The sequence below is a fragment of the Marmota marmota genome, unplaced genomic scaffold (assembly GCF_001458135.2).
Source record: "Marmota marmota marmota unplaced genomic scaffold, marMar, whole genome shotgun sequence".
Taxonomy (NCBI): Eukaryota; Metazoa; Chordata; class Mammalia; order Rodentia; family Sciuridae; genus Marmota; species Marmota marmota.
Window position 1 is genome coordinate 64,693,991 of NW_025999842.1, and position 21,145 is coordinate 64,715,135.

At 44.1% G+C, this 21,145-nt stretch overlaps 1 long non-coding RNA gene across 5 annotated transcripts in view; it reads left to right on the forward strand.

The window, feature by feature from the left end:
- LOC107156174 overlaps window positions 1–21,145 on the forward strand; it is a 77,644-nt gene that overhangs the window by 15,672 nt on the left and 40,827 nt on the right. Inside the window, exon 1 of one of the 5 annotated variants that reach the window (XR_001505329.2) lies at window positions 8,626–8,649. The exons of 2 other annotated variants lie outside the window; for them this stretch is intronic. This is a non-coding gene — a long non-coding RNA (uncharacterized LOC107156174). Of the gene's footprint in view, window positions 1–8,625; window positions 8,650–9,027; window positions 9,049–17,382; window positions 17,407–21,145 lie in introns of those variants that run through there. 2 more of the 5 variants (XR_007346243.1, XR_007346242.1) reach the window with 2 other exon arrangements.

Here is a 21,145-nt window from a genome sequence, read left to right on the forward strand (position 1 = left end):
AAAAAGGTTCATCTGTGGCGTCTTTGAACTGTTGAACAAATGCCAATATCCATCTCCCTTGGACTTCTCCACATGTGGAAGCAAAAAGCCCTATTTGGTTCTGTAACAGCTGTTAAGAACTATATTCCACCAGATTTGATTCCATTTTTTAAATTTACAAACAAAGTGGAGTGTGACCATTATGTGAAGATTTTTTTAAAATTGTGCCATTATTACTAACAACCATTTACTATTAAACTGTCCTTGGTGCAAGGTTAGGATACATGGAATACTTTTGAATACAGTTAACTTGGGGTCAGCAATCATGTGGTGAAATGGAGAAAGTGTTACTGTTAGCCACAGTAAACCCATCCCTGACAGAGAAGATGTCCTGTGACCAGACTCCTGCATATGGTGAGGGCACAGGACAAGGGTGTACTGAGTGGAGAAAATTCTAGGTAAACAAAAGCAAAAGTGCAAAAACCTGTTTAGGAAGAAATTGAAAGTAGAATTCCTTTTAAGTTGTAAATTGCTAATTCTACATATCAGACATTCTCAAATCCTAGTGGCAAAACATTCTGTGTACAAGTGTGCGCTTTGGGTAGCATTTAGTCGGGGGTGACTCATGAGGAATCAGCCAGGTGGCCAACTGAGGCTGGAGTGTCCACTGTCCAGACGCCTCACTCACATGCTCAGGGAACTTGGGGCTGTGGCCACTGTGCCAGTTCCTCAACATATAGGCTTTGCTATGTGCTACTTCAGTTTCATTGCAGTAAGTGACTGGGTTCTAAGTGAACATTTAAATAAAATCAGGGAGAATTTGTTGTATCATTTACAATAACTTGGACTTGGAGGTCACATGGCGTCCCTTAGGTTCTAGTCCAGCTCTGTCCACAGTTCAAGGAAAGGAGACATTGCAGCTCACCTTCTATGGGAGGAAGGTGGAGTCAAGCCTGGCAGTGGGAAAGGGAAGTGGAATGGGAAGTAGTGTCGAAGCCAATCTGGGAAATATAATCTGCCACCTGAGAAGGAAAAAATATGGGTGACGAGAACTGAATTCAACAAATATTCTTTGCACTTTTGCCATGTGCTGGATACCTTTTGAAGCTCCTGTGACACCAAAGTGAGCAAAATGAGACAAAAAAAAGTCAGTTTCCTTCCTATGGGTTTTATTTTCTAGTGAAATGAGTGGGAAGAATGAGGTTAGAAAGACAGAGCCTTGGAGGTCATGGAAAGGAATTTCTTTTTTTTCATGATAGGGAATTTGAATTTGGTGTGCAAGTATGATGTCTTTTTCTGTAAGGAAGTGATATGATCTTATTATTTTTATTTTATTTATTTTTATTTATCTTATTATTTTTATTGTTCACTTTTATTTGGCATATTTTTTCAAAGTACATTTAAATTTTTTAAAAATTTTCTTTTTTGAGCAGTTTTAGATACACAGGAAAGTTGAAGAGAAGGTAAATTTCCCACTCACCTTCTACCCCCCCATGCTCCCCCACTAGCAACACCCCAACCCCCCACAGAACAGTACATTTGTTATAATCAATGAACCTATATTGATAAACTGTTATCACCCACATTTCATATTTTACATAGGGTTTACTCTTGGCATTGTACAAATGTGGCTTTGGACAAATGTATAATGACATGTATCCACCATTATGGTATTGTACAGGACAGCTTCACTGCCCGATAGATTCTCTGATTACCGCGTTTAACTGTCAAATTGTAAACTTTCTAAAAATTTAACATTTGCCTCCACCACACACCATTTCTCGGCCCCTGCACACCACCGCACATGTGTAACATCCGATAGCTGAGGGAGGCCTTGTGATTTTATTTGAGCTCAACAATCTAAACTCTATAAGAGAATCCCAGGAGCTCAGAGGTTTAAGAGACCCTTGCAATGGTCGCTTCTGACCTTTCTGGCTGACACATAGATTCCATCCACAGTCTGGTAAAAGGATCTCCCAGGCTACCGCTGCTCAGATTTCGCATGTCCCCACGCAGAATTCATGATTGACATACGCATTTGAAAGTTAGGGGACCTTCTTTAGGCCATGAACCAAGGCTGGAATTTAATTCCTTCCTCTTATTCCTCTCTAATTTTATTCTCATGAAAACAACCATATTCCCAATTTCATTATGTAGAACAAGATATATTTATGTAGGGATTAATTTAATTAAGTAATATCAACCATTGTTTATTCATGCTTCTTAGGTGGTAGGTGTTCAGGATTTCTCTCTTCTTCTCCCGTGAAGAATTTATTTTGTTCATTCAACAACCATCTATAAAGGCATTCATTATATATGTTGTCTAACATATTATATATATTATAACATATATATGCTAACTAAATCTATATGTATATATGATTATATTGTATATGTATATATAAAGTATATATAATATATATGATTTCCTGGGGCTGATGGGATCAGACAGCTTTATATTAGATCTCTTTAGCCCTAGGTTTTGGTACTTTTGTGACAAGATGAAGTTCCTCTATAGAGCTGCATTTTTGCATGCATGTGTTTCTGCCCTAGACCCTTCATAGCCTGCTGTATGAGGTGCTGGGGTACCCTGGAAGCACACCCAGCAAGCAGGGCCAAGTCCAGACTGCAGGTCTGCTGCTCACTAAGTGGGTGATTTATTCTTCATTTAGACTCTTGAGAACTGATGTCATATATATATATATATATATATATATATATATACACACACACACACACACACACACACACACACACACACAAACAAACACACACACACACACACTTTAATGAAACTTTGGTTTATTATGGGCCTTAAAATAGAAGCTTTTTCTCCTGAAGATAAAGTTCTTTGAAAATGCTATCTGACCCCGCTCCTGGTGGGCAGTTGCTGTACCAGGAAGCAGAGTGTGTGGGGTGTCTTAATCGGTGGGGAGATAGCTTGTGACAAAGAACAGAATGTAAGCCCAGTAACCTGAGAGGACAGTCAGCCGCTCCACATCCCTGAGGCCAGATTTAACTGGAGGGATTAGTCCCATGGCCGGTTGCATGCAGGTTACAAGGTCAGGCTCATAGTCAAGCTCTGGCGCCTCCTGGGCCTTCCCATCTGCCGTGTTGCTTTGTATGCCCATCAGTCAACTCATCACCTGGATTCCAAGCTGGTGGGGCTTGCTTCATGGATCACACAATAAGATTGCAGGATTTTGTGCTTTGAAATAATTTCAGATTTAAAGAAAATTTGCAAAGGTGGTGCATAATTTCCCTATGTGCACTTCACCCAGCTTCCTCTAATGTTAACATTTTCTATAACTTTGTACATTTGTCCAAACTGAGAAATCCACAGTGGTCCAGTGCAGCTAAGCTGTAGTCTTTATTCAGACTCCCTGGGTTTTTCCTCTACTGTCCCATTTCTCTTCCAGGCAGCACATTGCATTTCGTGGGTTTTGTGTGTCCTCTTCCCATGTTCTGCTAACCTTTGAACCTTCTAGTCTGGTCCCTTGTTCCCACCCTTCTTGTCTAGTCTGACTAGTGCCTGGGCCCAGCCCCTTACCACCCACAGGTACACTCCTGCACATTGTCTCTGGGCTCCTGTCTCCAGATTCTCCCACTGTGAGCTTCCCAGAGCACAGAGTGAACCTGCACAGAAGAGCTCTTCTCAGGTGGCTCAAACTATCCCTGAACAAACTTCCAACCACATCCTGCACCACTCCGGACTCCAGCCCTCTTCTGTGGAAGGTAGATCTCCTTGACACTGCTCAGTTCCTAACATGCCCTGTTCTTAGCATGAGCTCCTCACGTATTTTGTCTCCTTCAGTCTCTAGTACCCATGAGGGACAGCAGCTGGGGACCTGAGGGAGGGTTAGTAACTGGCTAACAGTCGCCAGCTAGCAGGAGGTTAAGGATTGGAGTATTTCTGATCTCAGACCTCACACTCTCAGCACCCCAGTATCTCACTGCAAATTTGAAATAGTCTCATAATTTCCACTCACACCATTTCCAGAATCCCCCTTCTTCAAACCTTCTTTTCTCTCAGAATCCTGCCTGTTCTCTGAATTCACACTCCACGGTTCTTTCATAATAGACTGGAATTGGTTTGCTTATTTAGAACTTCTCTTCCCACCACAGCTTCCTTAATGCATAATGGACAAATAGAAATTATATGTATTCACAGTGTACAATGGGATGCTTTCATCCATCTACATATGGTGTAAAATGATGCAATTAAGGTAACTAGCAACATACATCCCCTTACAGACTTACCGTTTTGGGGTGAGAACACTTACTATCTTAATATTTATAAAGAAATGATAATATTTATTAAAAAAATGCCACAGGTCCATTGGGCTGGCACTTGCCGTCTGCGGCCCATGGTGCAGTTTCTTACATCTGTGTCGCTGATCTTCTCAATTTGACTGTAAGTTCTTACAGAGTAGGAACTTTGTTTAATAATATAGTATGTCCTCCCAAAGCCTGGCAAATATTCAGTGTTCAGTATATATGTTTTAAATAGGTATGATTCCCTGGAAGACCATTTGACAACACATGGTGACAAGAATGTTTCTTTTTTGGTTTTATTCTTTTTGAAACATTGGTTTCAGCATGGATTAAGTTGTTGTAATGACATTTACTCTCTGTTGAGCAAATAATAAAACCTAAAACAACAATAACACTAATAGCTCAGCATTTGTGATGTGTGGGGCTCTGTTCTGCAAGGCCTTTCTGTGTCAACTTATGTCATCCACTTGTGAAGTGGAGGCTACAGAAATCCTCCCTACCCTTGGTTTCACCTCCCACAGTTTGAGTTACCTGCGGTCAATTGTGGTCCAAAAATAGTAAATGGAAAATCCCAGAAATAACTCAGACAGTTTAAAGTGTGTGTCTTTCTGAGAAGTGTCATGAAATCTTGCTCTGTCCCACCTGGAAGGTGAATTGTCCCTTATATAGCATATCCATACTGTATTTGCTACCTGTTACCCATTGAGCCATATTGTTAGTCACTTTGTAGCTGTCATGATTATCGGGTTGACTATCACAGTAGTACGGTACTATTTTCAGGGAACCCTTGTTTCACTTAATAATGACTCCGAAGCAGAAGAGTGGTGATGCAAAGGAGGCACCAGGCAGAAGACATGGAAAGATTAACTCTGGTGCCCTGTGGCAAAGATGAAGAGGCACAAAGGAAAAAACACAAAATATGTAGGGTTTGGGACTATTGGCCATTTCAGGAATCCACTGAGTCTCGGAACTTGTCCTCTGTCTTCTGTGTTACTAGCCTCATTTTGAAGATGGATGTTCAGGAACTTTCTGAGAGCTGCCAAGTTGGTGGTAGAGCCGAAGTTTCTGCTATGGGCTTTGTCTTCTGATCTTCCTTGGTGGGGTCTTTGCCCACAGAGGTTTCAGAAGTACCTAGAATGTGCCTTTTTGTTTGTTTGTTTTTGGAAAATCACAGTGGTCATGTACTGAGGATACAAAGCTTTGATATGTTGAATACATTTTTGGGAAAGTGAGTCTTTTTAATACTGTGAGCCTTTATACATATTGAACTCCTTGCTACTTATGACTGGCTGGTAATTTCCTTTGCAAAGTATTCTTTCATCAATAAAAAGTACTAGCAAGCTCCTGAGGACTCCTTTCTAAATGCAAGAAAGTTCCTTTGACATTTCCCCAGTGGTGGCCTGGTCAGCCCATGTGTGGGAGGTTGGTAAACTCCAGAAGGTCTTGCTTTGTCTGTTTTCCCTGAGCCAATGAGTAATTGTTTCACAGCACCTACCTGGGTGGTATTGGGTACATAGCACATGGCTTTTTCTTGGGAGGTGGGGGGGACTGGGGATCAAACTCAGGGCACTTGACCACTGAGCCACATCCCCAGCCCTATTTTCTATTTTATTTAGAGACAGGGTCTTACTGAGTTGCTTAGTCCCTTGCTTTAGCTGAGGCTGGCTTTGAACTTGTGATCCTCCTGCCTCTGCCTCCTGAGCTGCTGGGATTACAGGCATGGGCCACCACGCCTGGCTAACCTATGGCTTTTGACTGTGCTGGATTTAGGGCTGATGTTTTCCTCCGCAGAATCAGTTAAAATAAAACCAGGATGCATTTCCTGGTCTGTTTTGGAACATGCAGCTTAAACTGCCGACGCAGCATACTGTGGTGTTTCAAAGTCCTGCGTGGCTGGGCAGCCCTGTTTGTTACAGCAGGCCCAGGATTTCTGAGATTCTCTGGTGGTAGGCTCTCTACACCTGCCATTCCTTAGTTAGAAGCTACTCTACCCAAGAAGGGTTCAGAACTCCACAGGGGCTATTGAGAACCCTGGCCTGACATGGTCTTATGTTCTTAAGACTCCCTGTCCTGTGGGGTGATTCCTTAATTACCTGTTTCTTAGGGGTTCTGGTTTCTTAGGATTAGGGTGAAAGGGAGGGACCTTGTTGGCACCACGAGGTGATGGAGTGTGGGTTGGCCCCCTTGACACACCCTACTGGCCAGGCTCCTCCCTTTCCACAGGGGTGCCCATGGCCTCTTTGAGCTCTCTAGCTTGGAATGGCTTCTAAAAACAAAACTCTGGACAGGATGCCATGGTGCAGAGTGTCTGACTTCCTTGGAAGCCACCCCTTGCCTCGTTTCCTGCATCATGGCTTTAATATCCTTCCGATTAAGCTGAACTTTCCCCTGGATTGACTGTCTTAGCACCACAAGAACAGCATCCTGTTTCCATCTATGCTGTCTCATCCAAAATACCACCTAAGTTCCGGGCTCAAGAAATGTGAGACTGTCCTCAGTTTATCCGAAGGAATTGTTTAGCCTAATTAATGTTCTGCATCTTCCTACTGATATTTGGGTAGATAAGTACTTGGTGTTTCTGGGTCCAGTGGAGTTTTCTCATCATCTTCAAACAGTCCATATTCCAGCAAATCTCTGGAAACTCACAGAGGTAGGGATTTTCTTTAAGCTCTCAGGAGTGAGGTCTGAGGTAGTAGGGGCAGGGCCCTGCCTTTGCTACATGGGCCTGAGTTTGGCAGAGGACTTGAAGGAGTGTCTTCAATAGGAGACTCGTGTTTGTTGTGTGAGGATGCTGAGACAGGGAGGTGGGTTTGCTTCAGAGAGGCCACTCAGGAAAGTAGGATAAGAGGCCACTAGGAAAAGCCAGTTCTGTGCGGATGAGTGATCTCACCTTCCCCTGTGTTCTGACTTGGCCTTCACTCTCTCTCCTCCTGTTTCCTGTGCTCCTGACCCATGTCCTGTTTGCTGCCTCCCTTTTACCAGAAATCCTCATGTCCATGTTTCCCAGCCTGCAAACCTGACCCTCACTCTCAAGGATGCCCTGCAGCTGTGTGGATGATCTTGACTCTGAGCAACCCTCCAAGCACGGCTGAGCCATCTTCGCAGTCAGCAGAAAGGGCCCGGGTCCTCCTAACTGCACATCCGTGTGACAGGAGAGATGCACTCGGGATTCCACAGAAACTGAGACACACTGCTTCTCTACCTGCAGTGGCTGCTTGTGTGAAAGGGTCTGGGGAAAAGAGGGAAAACGAAGTGATAGTTTGGGCCCGTATATGGGTCTTGCTTCATGGAGTGAGCATCAGGGCCAGGTCTATATTGGGAAGAGAACTATTTTGGTAGATAAGTGGAAATTCTTAGGAGTGTGCCCAAGGCCTGGAACCTGTCTGTCAACACACAGGGAATAAGCAGGGGTGTGTGTGCAGAGTCCTAGGACTGGCCTTGGGGGCCCTGGAGCTTCTGTGAGGACATGTTGATGTCACTGTTAGCCATGCCTTGCCTGCCCTTCCCCATCTTTCTCTGCCCAGCAGGGTTGGGCCTACACAATGTGTGGGGTGCACATACATGAGCACCTGTCCCTCCTTGCCGCCCCCAGATTCCCAATTCTGTGTGCTTCTTGGATTCCAGTTTGTCCTGGCACCCTGTGATGGAGAGGTAGAAAGTGGGTGGGGGAGTTATTTTAACTGGATTAATTGGACCTGTAACCGAACCCCAGGGACCAAATCTGCACAATGACTCTCTCAACCAGTAGGCTAGGGACAGACTCATCACCAAGGTGCCATATTTTTAAACGACTCTGGGTTGTTTAAACAAACTTGGTTTGTTTCATCTGTTTTTCCTCGTTAAGGTGCCGTTTGCCCTGTTCGTGGTATACTGTCCAATTTCTTGTTGGCTAGTGTCTTCCCTTGCCTGTGAAAGGGCTTTTCTCAGATGTCCTTTTCTCAGATGTATAGGACTGCAGTTTCTTAGGGGGCTTGTGTGAGTGTCCCCTGGTTCCAGATGCAGCCTCTGGCCCCTGTACTCCCCCAGACACAGTGGGTTGTTGTACAGAAGCTCGCTCGTGCCATTTGCATCCTCCTGGTAAATCTGCATCCTGTGGTCGCATGAGCCTCACTGCCACGTTTCCTGGGCCCACTTGAGAGCTGTGGAGGGAGGTCTAGATGCAGGTCCAGCTGGTCTGGCCTGTGTTGGAGGCTGGACAAGTGCAGGCAGAGGGGCCCCTCAAGGGACAGCGGGGACAGTGGAAGCTGCCTGTGTGGGCCGACTGAGGAGAGTCTCTGGGGAGAGACTGAAGGGGAGAAGGTGGTGCAGGGAAGGATTGGTTGTGCTGCTCTGCCGAACCCGGAGCTCAGTTCTTTCACCTGGGCAAAGTCGACACAGCTGACTTGCCGACCTACTGTGAGTCTCAGCAGAGGGATGTCTGCTATCTCCCAGCTGCTTTGCTGAGATTTTTGTGGGATCATTAGGAATAAAATCAGTCTTAGCTTTCAGAGTTGTCAAAGGATACAAAACACTGTGTCAGAAACACTAACAGGGTCCGCAGGCCACTGTTTAGTCATTACTGTGAATAGCAGTGATGATGTAGGGGAGAGAAAGACAGAGGGGGAGAGGTTGATTGATTGATTGATTGATTGATTGGGCTTTCCTGGAATGGTATCTGACCAGGAAGCATCTAAGTGACTCTCCAACATTCAAATTTTCAAATCTCCCAGGTGACAAATTTCTTCATCCATAGGAAAGGGAAGGAGGCGCATGCGTGCACCCCTTGGGTGAGCCCCTGAGTGAGCAGGCACCGAGGTGAGTGCGCTGAGGAGGCGGAGCCAGGCAGCTGTGCTGTCGGGGTTAAAGCTGTCACCGGGAGCAGAGAAGTACTTTTCAAAGCTTGGGTCTACTTGACCAGATGCCCCACAACCTACTTTCTCCTGGAAAGAAGGGAGGCCTGTGGAATCTACTGGTCCTGGATGAGAACCCCTGTGGGGAGGGAAGGGCAGGGCCTGCCTGCGGAGCCTGCACCTCACAGTGAGGGCCCCAGAGGATGGCCCACGTCAGAGAGCCAGATGGCGTCTCATCCCTTGACTTGGCCACGGGGTCTTCTGAAAAGGAAACTAATTGCAGATTTGCCCTTCATCAGGATCTCGATTCCCAACATTCTGTCTTGTGCTAAATCTCTGCCATTGGTTTCCTGGGCTATTAAAAAACATTGGTGATATCCATTGTAAGATGGAACAACTTTTTTATCAAAGTGTGGCTGTGGCAAAACTGAAGAATAATATACAAGCATAATATGTAAGAAAGACCAGGGCGTAAGTCCCAACTTAAGTCACACAATATGACAGTGTGACCTTGCTGAAGTCTCTCAGCCTCTTTGTTCTTTGGTTCCCTCATCTGTAAACTTGGTGTGTGGTTTGGGAGGTGGTAATACAAGGGAAGCTGTGAGACTTAGCTAACATGATTACGTCACGAAGACTTTAGCACAGTATCTAGTAGATAGAAGTGGTCACTGAGTGCCAGTGATTATTGCAATTGAGACAGAATAGCACAGATTGGCACAAGTCTTGGCCTCTAGCTGTGTAACAGTGAGCAAATACCTAAACCTCCCTGTCTGAGCCTCAGCTGCACCTACAAAATGAAGGAAGCAGTCTGCTGAGCTGTTTGGAGTGCTGTATTTTTATTTCCCAACAAGGACTAGATCAGGGGTTCTAAGAAGGACCCTGGATGTGAGTCTGGATCACTAGAAAAATGCATCAGTGTCCTTGTTCACTTGACGGTGCATCCAAAATAGGGACAAAATGTCAAAGTTGAGGTTTGTAGGCAAGAGCAAGAAACACTAATTCCTCTCTTAGGGACTAAAGTTCACATTTACATTTAATAGCTGGCTGATATATTTTTTGAGGAGTGAAATTTGGCAGCTCTTTCTTTGGAAGGGCAGTAGCTGACCACTTGAGGTGTGTGAAGGTGTGTAATTGGAGGGATTGCCTGCTCTGGCTCCAACCTGGAGGTTATTATTATTCATAAATGCTTTTCAGGAAGTGGGACCCTGGTGGGTATCTCCCCCTTCCTTTCTACTTTTGAATTCAGATTGGCTTTAGAGAAGACATTTTAGTAATGTAGTAAAACATATTTAACTGTTAGTTCCCAATGTTCTTTTCAGTCCTCTTATCTCTCCACTTTTACTATATTTCTTTTTTTTTTTTTTTTGGTACTGGGGATTGAACCCCAGGGGTGCTTAACTACTGAGCCACATCCCCAGCCCCTTTTTATATTTTATTTAGAGACAGGGTCTCACTGAGTTGCCTAGGGCCTCGCTAAGTTGCTGAGGCTGGCTTTGAACTTGAGCTCCTACCTCAGCCTCCCGAGCTGCTGGAAGTACAGGCATGTGCTCCTGTGCCTGGCCTTTTACTGTATTTCTTGTCCCCCAGGTGATCCACTTCTCCAATCAAAACATGTCTCCTTGCCCATTTTTATGAGTTGTGTGTGTGTGTGCATGTGTGCATCTTATGTCTTAATTAGGAAACATGTCACTTGTGAGTCTAGCCTTGTTTCCAACCACAGTACAATGATTTGTCCCTTTGCTGCTTGTCCCTTGCTGGAGAGCTGAGCCAGGTTCATTTTGGGTCTGTGTGAGCCATCTTTCTGACAAACAGAGCATACCTTTCATGTATCTTTGTTAAAATCTTTTATTAACTGTGGCTTGATTTATTTGTGATTTGGGGCTGTGACAGACTTTCCTTTTCATTGCTTCTCTAATTTGACTTGAAATAGAATGGCTTTCTGCAGTAAATGGTTTGCAGTATGTTTATTTTCTCCTTCTTCTTCCATAGTAGTTGCCAGTTGAAGTGGGAAATAGGATTCAGGGGTGGAATAAGAATGAGTTTTTTCTGGAAATGCTGGGTGTCAAATTGGCTACAAGCTAGTTAATTAGCTTGGGTGTCAAAGATATTAAAGAAACTTAAAACCTAGTCTTATCATTTGACTAAATTCAGGCATCTTCATCAAATTGTTGTGTGTATATGTAGATCTTCAGCTTATGGTCAGCAACGTAACAATTTTGGTTAGCATAATGTCTAAGGGCATACTGTACATCTGGATCTGCTGTGTTCCAAGTTGTATATCTTGGGGTAAATTATTCAACCTCTCTGTTTTTATCTGCCCAGGCAGTGAATAACAAGATACTACAGACTGGATAGCTTAAGTAGCATTCATTTATTTCTTATGGTTCTGGGAGCCCAAAAGTCCATACCAAGGTGCCAGTAGGTTTTGGTGTCTTGTGAGGACCTGCTTCCTAGTTTGCAGATGGCTGTCTTTTCATTGTGTCCTCACATGATGGAGTGAGATCGTCTCTTTCCTTCTCTTATAAGGCACTAACCCCATTCACATGGGCTCCACCCTCATGACCTAATTACCTCCCCAAAACCCTTCCTCCAGATAGCATCATGTTATGTTGGACATTAGGGCTTCAGTATGAGTTTTGGAGGATGCAGGCATTTAGTTCATAGCATCCTTTTTGCTCAACTATAAAATGAGGATAATAAAGGCATGAACCCATTTTAGAGTGTCATTCTGAGGGCTCCATGAGATAATATATGTAAGGTGCCTGTCACTAAGTAAGCACCACGTATGATAGAAATCCATAAGTACTCATTTAAAATACAAATGTTCTACAAGGTTTCAGATTATCATTTCATGATTACCATGGTGCATTAGATTTTTTGCACTTGAAAGGGAGTGATTTTTTTTTTTATTTTAAGGAGTTATCTTGGACTATTAGCAAGCAATTCTGGCTGATGTTAGCCTTGAACTTTACTTGAACTTTCTGTAGTACAGTTAGCACTGGATTAAAAGAAAATGAGTTGTTTAAGATGTATTTATAAATTCAACTTTATCTCTCTACCACTATGGAAAAGAAGTATAATAAAAAATAAATATATGTTCTCTTAGAAATTCAGGGAAATTTAGTGTTGAGAAAAAGTCTTTCAAATGTCGTGGTTCATGGAGAGTTATGATGAATCTACTGCTTATCTCTGAATGTGGGTTCTATCTGAGTCACCAAACTGTGATATCTCTTAAAGTAAGTAAGTGCCCCAGAAAAGTTTCAATGATATATGCATAATCTTGTGGTGGCACATTTATAAGCATATTTATTTTCAGCATCTAAGAAAAACAGCAGTGACTTGCTAGGGTGTGATGCTTACTTTATGATAGTTTGTACGTTTCCCAAGCTTTGAGTTGTCCCTTTTGAAGACATTTAAGTGGCTCTTTTGGCTTTTGAAGAAGGATTAGTTAGATATGAACACCTGGTGAGCTAACTGGAGCAGGTCAGATGTCACCTCGAAGTTAATATGTGGACAGCTTAGTAACTCATTGGTGGGAATGGCCATTTGTCCTCGTGTACCTGCTGGGCAGGCATTCTGGGTAGTACTTATTGTGAACATGGAGGACTCAGCTGTGGCTGATCGTGTCTTTGGGCTGAAGTAGTCCTTTTATTTTTTAGTTGTAGTCAAACACAATACCTTTATTTTATTCACTCTTATGTGGTGCTGAGGATCAAACCCAGGGCCTCGAAAATGCTGGGAGAATGCTTTTACCGTTGAGCCACAACTCAGCCTCTGAGGTGGTTCTTAAATGCAGTAGAGGGCTGTCTCCTGCCCTGCTTCCAGGCAAGCCTGATGTCCCTGAGCTGACACATCCAGCCATTCTGGGAAACATGGCTGCCAATCCCTTTGCCTTCTCCCCCACCCCATCTTTTTATGGCCACATGGTGGGTTTTGCTATTAATCATGTTTGGGGGAGAGTGTACTTTGAGCCAGAGGTGAGGATAAGTGACCTGTGTTTTGCCCCCTCTGGGCCCTCACCCCCAGTTTATGTCTTTTTTCTGCACTAGGTAAAGGCCCCTCGGGAGCAGCCACTCCACCAGTTTGTTTACGGTTGCATCCCAGAGTGTAAGACAGTACCTTGCACATAGCAGGTGCCCCCCTCCCCCAATCTGTGAATGAGTTAACAAGTGATTGGTTTTATGTCTTGGAGCAAACTGGACACACATGGGTAGCCACACAGCCTGGCTGAGATATTCTTGACCATTGGGCCTAGTCTTTCTACATCCATTGAGGGTGGGATCAACTAATTCCCCTTCCATACCCTTCGTGCCGGTGGTTTCAGCCAGGATCTCTTCTTAGCCCAAAATAGCATCTGTTGTGGACTCTTGGCTATCATAATTTGTGACAGGGTATGTGACAGGGAAAATAGGTTTATTTAACTTAGTTTCAGAGGATGAAAGGCCAAGATTGGGTGGCTGCATGTGCTCAGCCTCTGGTGAGGGCCATGTGGTAGTGGATGATATCACAGTGGCAGGAACACGTAGGGGAAAGAGAAGAGATTGCATGGAATGATAAGAAGCCAGAGATTCAGGGGACTGACTCAGTTTTTGTAACAACTCACTCCATGGGAACTAACTGGGATCTCAGGAAAACCGTCAATCCCTTCTGAGGGCCATGTTCCCAGTGACCTAATTACCTGCACCCAGCACCACTGCTTAAAAGGATCAATCACTTCCTACAGGACCTCACTGAGGGCCAAGCTTGGGTCTGTCCAAAGCACAGCAGGGTCTTTCTTGATTCCAGATTAACCTTAATCACACCCAATTTCTGCTGTAGTGTTCCTGAGTCCCTGCTTTTCAGCTTGGCTGGGCTGCTTTGGGCAAGTATTCAACTTCTTTTGATTTCCCTCTCCTTATCTCACTGAGGCTGCCTGTCTTATAGGGTGGCTGGGAGGATGAGAGGGTAATGCTGTCAGCTCTGACCACGTGTGGGGCCTCCACACACACATAGAGGCTCCTCCTGAGACCCTGCTACCTCTTTACCCTGGCCAACTTTGCTCATCTTGCTATGGACCCTCCACACACTAACCACAGAATGTCCAGCATAGTCCTCTGATGCCCCTGGCTTCTAGCCCAACATCTGACAAACAGTGCATCAATAAATAATTATTGATTGGAAGGTTCTAGAGTTGCCTGCCCAACCCTGCTGCTGGGCGTGGGGCTCAGGGCTTTGCATTGTGACGGCTACAACTGCATAATGGTTCTGCAGCCTCCTCATCTGCAGTGAGAACCCAGTGATCATTGATAAGTCCACTCAGTGTGTCAGTTAGCATAGGATACATTGTGTCACAGTCCAGAGCCACCCCAAGTTTCAGTGGCTTAACAACCAAGTTGCGTTTCTCACTCATGCTGAGCAGCTGGCTGGTGTGGGATCTGCCTCCACTGCCACTCAGTGACCCAAGCTGGTGGCGCTCCATCTAGACTCGAAGAGAGAGCAAGGTGAAGGAAACTGAATTTATTCAGGACCGAGCTGGGAATTTGCATATGTAGGATATGTCGCTGTGATGGATTGGTTATAGGCAGATCTGGGGTGCGAAAGGAAGATGGGTTTACAAAGGTAAAATGAGGAGGATTATATAAATTGTTTTGAAACAATTGTGCTGGGCTACAAGGATTAGTAACAAGGGTGGTACCAGTCCAGGGTTTAATAGGCAATTCCTGAACAGATATCCTTGTAGAGGTGACCTTTGTGCAAGGGTCTGGCTTCCTGTATGCGGATGTTTGATGGGATCTCTTGCACAAGTTCCTGATATCGGGCAAAGTGTGCATGAGGAACTTCCCTCAAGGCCTCCTACTCTGTTTTACTAGGTTTGACATAAGTAACCTCATTTTTATTCTGACCAGTTTCACAGTGGTCATGCAAAGCACCCAGCTGCTCCTAAGGTTCCCAGCAGGAAGTGCTCACATTGCCTCTGCCCTGGAGTTCATTGGCCAAAGCAAATCACACAACCCTTGGAGTCTAACTTCAGAGCACCGACCTACCCTGTGCCAGGAAGGAGGCCACCAGAATATTTGGGTGTAGCCCTAGTGGCTGCTGTGACCAGAAGGGGACTCTGCTGATAGACAGAGGGCTCCCTCATTGTTGGTAGCACTCCCCCTGGGGATTGTTCTTGCCACACTCCACCCTCATCTTAACTAGTTACTTTATGGAGTCAAGGAGAGAAGATATTACAGGAAGCTTAACAAAGGCTTTGCTTTTTTGAGAAGGTCTTTAAAGCCTTCAGGAGCCATTTTCCATCTATTTGGAGGGTACAATTCTACTACCCGAACAGCAAATGTCCTGCATAATCCAGAGCTAGGCCTCAAAGGGGGAGCGTTTTACGGGAAAAACCTTTCAGTTAATTATTTTATGGACATTGGCTGAGCTTCACTGCATGAGATGAAGCTGGGAAAGTTGATGGGGTCAGACCATAAAAACCTTGTGGGCCACGGGAGGAAGTCCAAATGAGAACCATCAACACAGGGAGTGAGGTGGTCAGGTTTGAATATTTTAAATCATATTTATTCGTTTTTTACTTTTTCTGTGCTTTACTTTTTGGAATGATTTATATTCCCACAGCTAATTCCTTTCTGCAGTATTGATGTTAACCCTAAAGGTGTATTTTACACTAAGTAACAACAACACATTTAAAGGTGATTCTTTTCAATATTTTTCACTCACAAAGAAAGTTCAACAATATAAAAAAAGGAGTGAAATATTGTGTTCTATCAGTTTTCATCACTTATGAGAAAGATCTGTTTCTTATGATAGTTTCTTATTTCGTTAGGTGATTGCTATTGCTTTCTGTCAATTTTTTTTTTTCAAAATTGAACTTTGTGTTTATGTACTGAAGGCCTTGAGAGTTCCTAATTTAAGTAGATTAATGTACTTCTGGGTTTTTTGGTTTTTGGTGGGATAATCTATGTATTTGATTCTTCCTTCTTTTGCTAATAGCTTAATTAAATGGCCAGACACGTTTTTTGCTACACATTCTAAAACCATAAATTTTGTTCTTAAGTGATCACAGGCAGATTAGAATTCTAAAAGGACCCTGCTACCCTGTGGAGAACAGCCTGAAATGGGCAGTTCTGCAGGTCAGGACAGAGCTGGGTGGCCTCACAGGAGAGTGAAAGGTGGTCACATTGGCCACAGGGACAGGGAGTGACAGGTAGATGCAGGTGCTCTGCAGGCAGTGGCTGTTTGCTCAGGGCACACTGGCCTGGAGGGCAGGTCCACTTGGAAATTGAGATGGAAACTCAGAAGGTTGTCTGGTGGGGGACAGAACAAAGGGTTACCTTCTTACGGCACATTTTAATTAACCCATGTTCACTCATTTACGTCTTATAAGTTCTTTTTTCCTGTACATCCCTGAGGTCAATCCTTGAGGGTGAGTGCAACCCCTTTTCTTCAGCAGTGCCAGGTGACAGTGATACACATTGAGCCTTTGGTACTACTCCACCCCACTTCATGCATTTCTTTATTATTTCTTTCTGTTGACACAGTACTCCTTCAGAGAGAAGTCACTTGCAGTAGAGCAGATTTCAGTGGTCTTTGGTGACTGAGTTTACATGCTGGTCCCATGAGTTTTGGTAAACTCAGTCACCAAAGACCACTGAAATCTTTAAGGGATTTCAGGTGACTTTAAGGGATTTCAGGTGACTCTGGTCTCTTGATTGGATGAGGAAACAGTTGGGCATCCTTGGCTGGGTTTGGAAACATTCTGATCTCCTGGTGGATGGTTGGGAATATATTCTTCTCTCATGTGCAATGCATAATCAAACCATCTTTCCCGTTGGAGGAATTTCTCGTGATGGTGAATCTCATCATTTCAGTAGTGATTATTTTAGCTTTTCTTTCAGCAGGAACATTTTTTGACCTTGTATTTTAGGACCACCCCCATTTGGAACTCTTCAAACCTCTCCTCAGACTGACACAAAATGCCTTGTTGTCCAACATGCCTCTGGATGAAGTTTGCAAGCTGTAGATACCTTGAGGCCAACTGCCATGCTTGGGAATCCTGACTGTGGCTAGTTCTAGAAAGAAGCCAGCATCTGCTGCTCCTTCCTCCTGTTCTTTTGAATGGAATAGCACAGATCTGACCTGGGTTGTAACAACCCCTGCCCCATCCTCTACAAACACAGAACACCCAGGAATCTACAGGAAGGTGAAGTCCAGGACAGCCACTGCTTGGCAAAGCCTTCCAGACTCTTAGCTGAGACTTGACTCCCATTTGCAGGAAGAAAATAATGGTTTTGGTCACACCCCTTCAAGCTGCTGACCCAGGGCAAATCACATCATGTCTGTAAGTCTTCTTCATGTGTAGCAATAGTAGCCACTACCAGAATTGATGTGAGAAGTAATCAGACTCATTTGTAAAAGTTATTACACAGTGCTTGGCTCTTTTTATTCTGAAAACAAGGGTCTGCCTTATTCAGTTTTGCACTTTGTGACAAGACCCAGGACAGTGTTTTGTGATAGTTTACATCTCATACACGTTTCCAAAGAAAATAAACATGTAGACTCTAAGCCACAGACTTATGGTTTAGGAATTTGCCTTTTATTGTTAATCAATGAACATGATAGTCTTGAAGACTTTACTGATCCTTAGAGGGTACAAATCATTGTTAAGCAATGTTCTGGACAGAGGCCAGAAACTCTCAGAAACTACCCAATGAGCATCTAGGCATGGTGAGACATACCTATAATCCCAGTGACTTGGGGGCCAAGGCAGGGAGATTGCAAGTTTGGGGCCAGCCTCAGTAGTTTATGAGGCCCTAAGCAACTTAGCAAGACCCTGTCTCAAAATAAAAAATTAGAAGGACTTGGATATAGCTTAGTGATTAAGCCCCACCACGTCTGAGATTCAATCCCCAGTAACAAAAAAAAAAAAAAAGAAAAAAAGAAAAGAAAGAAAAAGAAAAAAAAAGTCACACTGGTTATAAGACAAGCACATTGTCAAGCAAAGAACATATTGCTTAATGTTTGAATCAGCACAGTGCGCAGGTACTGTTGTTACTGTTGTTAGATATTCCCATTTTCTGGATGAGGAAGCTGAGATGCAGAGAAGTTAGACACACAGCTAGTCCTGATCTTGCGACTCTAAATTCTGTCCTCTTAAATCATTAGCCCTACTTTAATTATCATTACTGCTTGGCGTTGCTTTTGAAAAAATGTTCCTCTGGGAGCAGATATTTAATTGAGTGTCAGGAGTGCACAAGATCATGTGTGGTCTACTAAAAACAAGATTCCATTTCAACATGTTCCATTGCCTAACATCCCCAACGCTGCTGTTACTTGTTTGGAGGGGAAAAGAGAGTGAGCCAAATTTCCTTTTGTTTGCAGGTTTTGGTTTGTCCATCTCTTCCAAAAGATATGTCCATGTACTCGTTCATTTTTACTATTTGGCCATGGTTCACTTTAGATTCATGATGACTGATGGATCAAGAAAAATATTTTCTTGACCCTTTTCCCTAGTTAGCACTCTTTTTCCTCTTCTTCAAAACAAAACTTCTTGAGAAAGTTTTCTGTGGTCCTTTGTGTCTTGAACTGGCTCTGGGTTTTACCTCAACATGATACCAAAGCTGTTCTTGTTAGGGAATTGGTCACTTCCAGGTTGCTCAACCTAATATCCCGTCATCCTCAGTCTGCATCTCATTGCAGGGTTTGGTGGCTGATCACGCTTTTTCCTAAGACATGTGCTGTTTCATCTGGCTTCCCAGGCACCAGACTCTTCCAGACTCTTCCCAATCCTTTTGCTGGTTCTCCTACAGCTTTCCAATGTCACACACAGGAGGCCTGAGCCCTCTTCTCTGATCTTTCTATATTGTCTTCTGGAGTTTTTACTTAGTTACTTAGGCAACCTACAGTGACATCTGTATACAGGTGAATCCCACAATGATCTCTCTAGCCTGGACCCCTCCACCAAACTTCATTCTTTTACATCTGCTGTATAGTTGAAGTCTTCATTTTAGCAGGAAACTCAACCTGCTTATGTTCTAAGTCGAGCTCCTGAGCCTGATCCCTGTCCCTCCCTTAGCAGCTCTTAGCCACTTTTCCTGCCCATTGCAAGAATGGTGACTCTGTCTAGCAGTTGCGCAAGGCAGACCACCCTCTCTTTCCCCTTATCTATTCCATGGTAGGCAAATCCCATTCACTGTTCCTTTAAAATACACACCAAATCTGACCTCCTCTACCCCGGGCCCTTTGCAACTTCTCTTGCTTGAGTAATTTTGTACTTTCTACCTGCTGTCACTGCTTCCTCTCTTCTCCCTACCCTTTACTCTAGTCTCAACACAGATACCACAGCCATCCTATTGATGTCAGTCCCCTTATATACCTGTCTTCATGCTGACCTGTGCAGCCTGTGCAATCCAAGTCCCCATCCCTCCTGCCTATTACCTCTTTGATATTCTACTCTTTCCCTTTTGCTCTCTCTGCCCACCCCTACCCCCCCCACACCACATTGTTCCCTTCTTGTCTGGAACATGCCAAAAATGTTCCTTCTAGGGGCTTTGCAGTTTGCTAGATTTCTGTGTGGCTGTCTCCCTAGGGCTTTTCTCATAGGTCAACTTCCTGTGACCCTTCTAGGATCAGTTGATTTTGAAATCCGCCCCCCCCTACACTGCCTGTGTCCCTTTCCTGTATTCCTTTTCCCTGTAGCACTTATCCTCATAGGAGAGTTTGCATATCTGAATATCAGGTAGGCAAGGATCATGTCTATTTTGGTCTTTATTCCTAGCCCTAGAGCACTATATGGCACATTATGGGCGCCTGGTAAATGTCTGAGGAATGAATGTATCCTCCAAATGCTTATTTATTCACTGTGTACAAAGAACAGTGCTCAGAATTGGGAGAGATACAAAAGTAAACCAGTCGTGTATAATGCTCTGAGAGTTCACAGTGGAGAGCAAAGATAAGTGCATGATCCCTACTTCAGAATCTTTATTTCAGTATCGTAGACCCTGTTTTGTTTATTTGAACTACTTGTTGATACTTGTTTGCCCTTTTTAGCATCTCACTGATATAGAGAGGAGTCTGCTTGTTTGAGTACTCATGCACATTGTGTGTAATCATTGACACAGAAAGGTGAGACACTGAAAGAAACATTACCCTGTTGACTATTCAGGAAAGAAATGGACTTAGGCACCAGGGAGGTCTCAGCTGAGCTTTGAGGCGTAGAGGGCTGGGGAAGACCACATGCAGAGATGACCAGGTACCCAGAGACTGGAGCCTTCAGACTCAGCGTGGGGAATGAACACCTTGGTTTTGTTTGTTTCCAAGTCTTCTTGAAGTACAGAATCTCCCTAGAAGGGTGCTATTGGATGGCCTCTGTGGGGTCCTCACAAAGCATAGAAATTCCATAGTAGAGGTTTGGCTGCTGCAGATTTGTGGACTTGACCTGCTGCTGGCAGTTCAAGCAGATATTTCCTCATTTCCTAGTCCTGGCCGGATGACTCTACTGTACTTGAGGATGAACAACCAGAGCATAGTTGTACACTGGTCGTCAGCTGCTTGAAGGGAGATTGACTCTAGAATATTCTGAGTGATCAGCGCGCTCTCGCTCTCGCTCGCTCTCTCTCTCTCTCTCTCTCGCTTTCTCTCTCTCTCTCTCTCTTCAGTTTTCATCTTAATCTCTTGTTTGGTTACAAAGCAAAAACCGTTTCTATAGCGTTCCCCTGGCAGATATGGGCCAGGCTGTGATTCATAGAAGCAGCTCAGGGGTACCAGGTCTAGTGTCCCCAAAGCTGCTGCTGATGGGAATTGTCCGGGAGTCTTAACAGGTACTCCAGGATTTTATCCTCATCTCCAGAGAGTGGACCCAAGCATCAGTGTTTACAAAGGAAAAGTGTCTCAGAATGTGGGGAAATCTCAGAAATGACTGTTCCAGGCAGAAGGCTGGCTATGTCAGTGGTCTCCAAATGCCGAGCTATTCAGAAAAGTAAGAAAACAAAAAAGAAAGAAAAAAGTACACTTGTTTTGCTAGAATTGGGGAAGCTGTCTTAAAAAGGCTACATTTTCAAAAGGATTTTCAGGTACAGGTG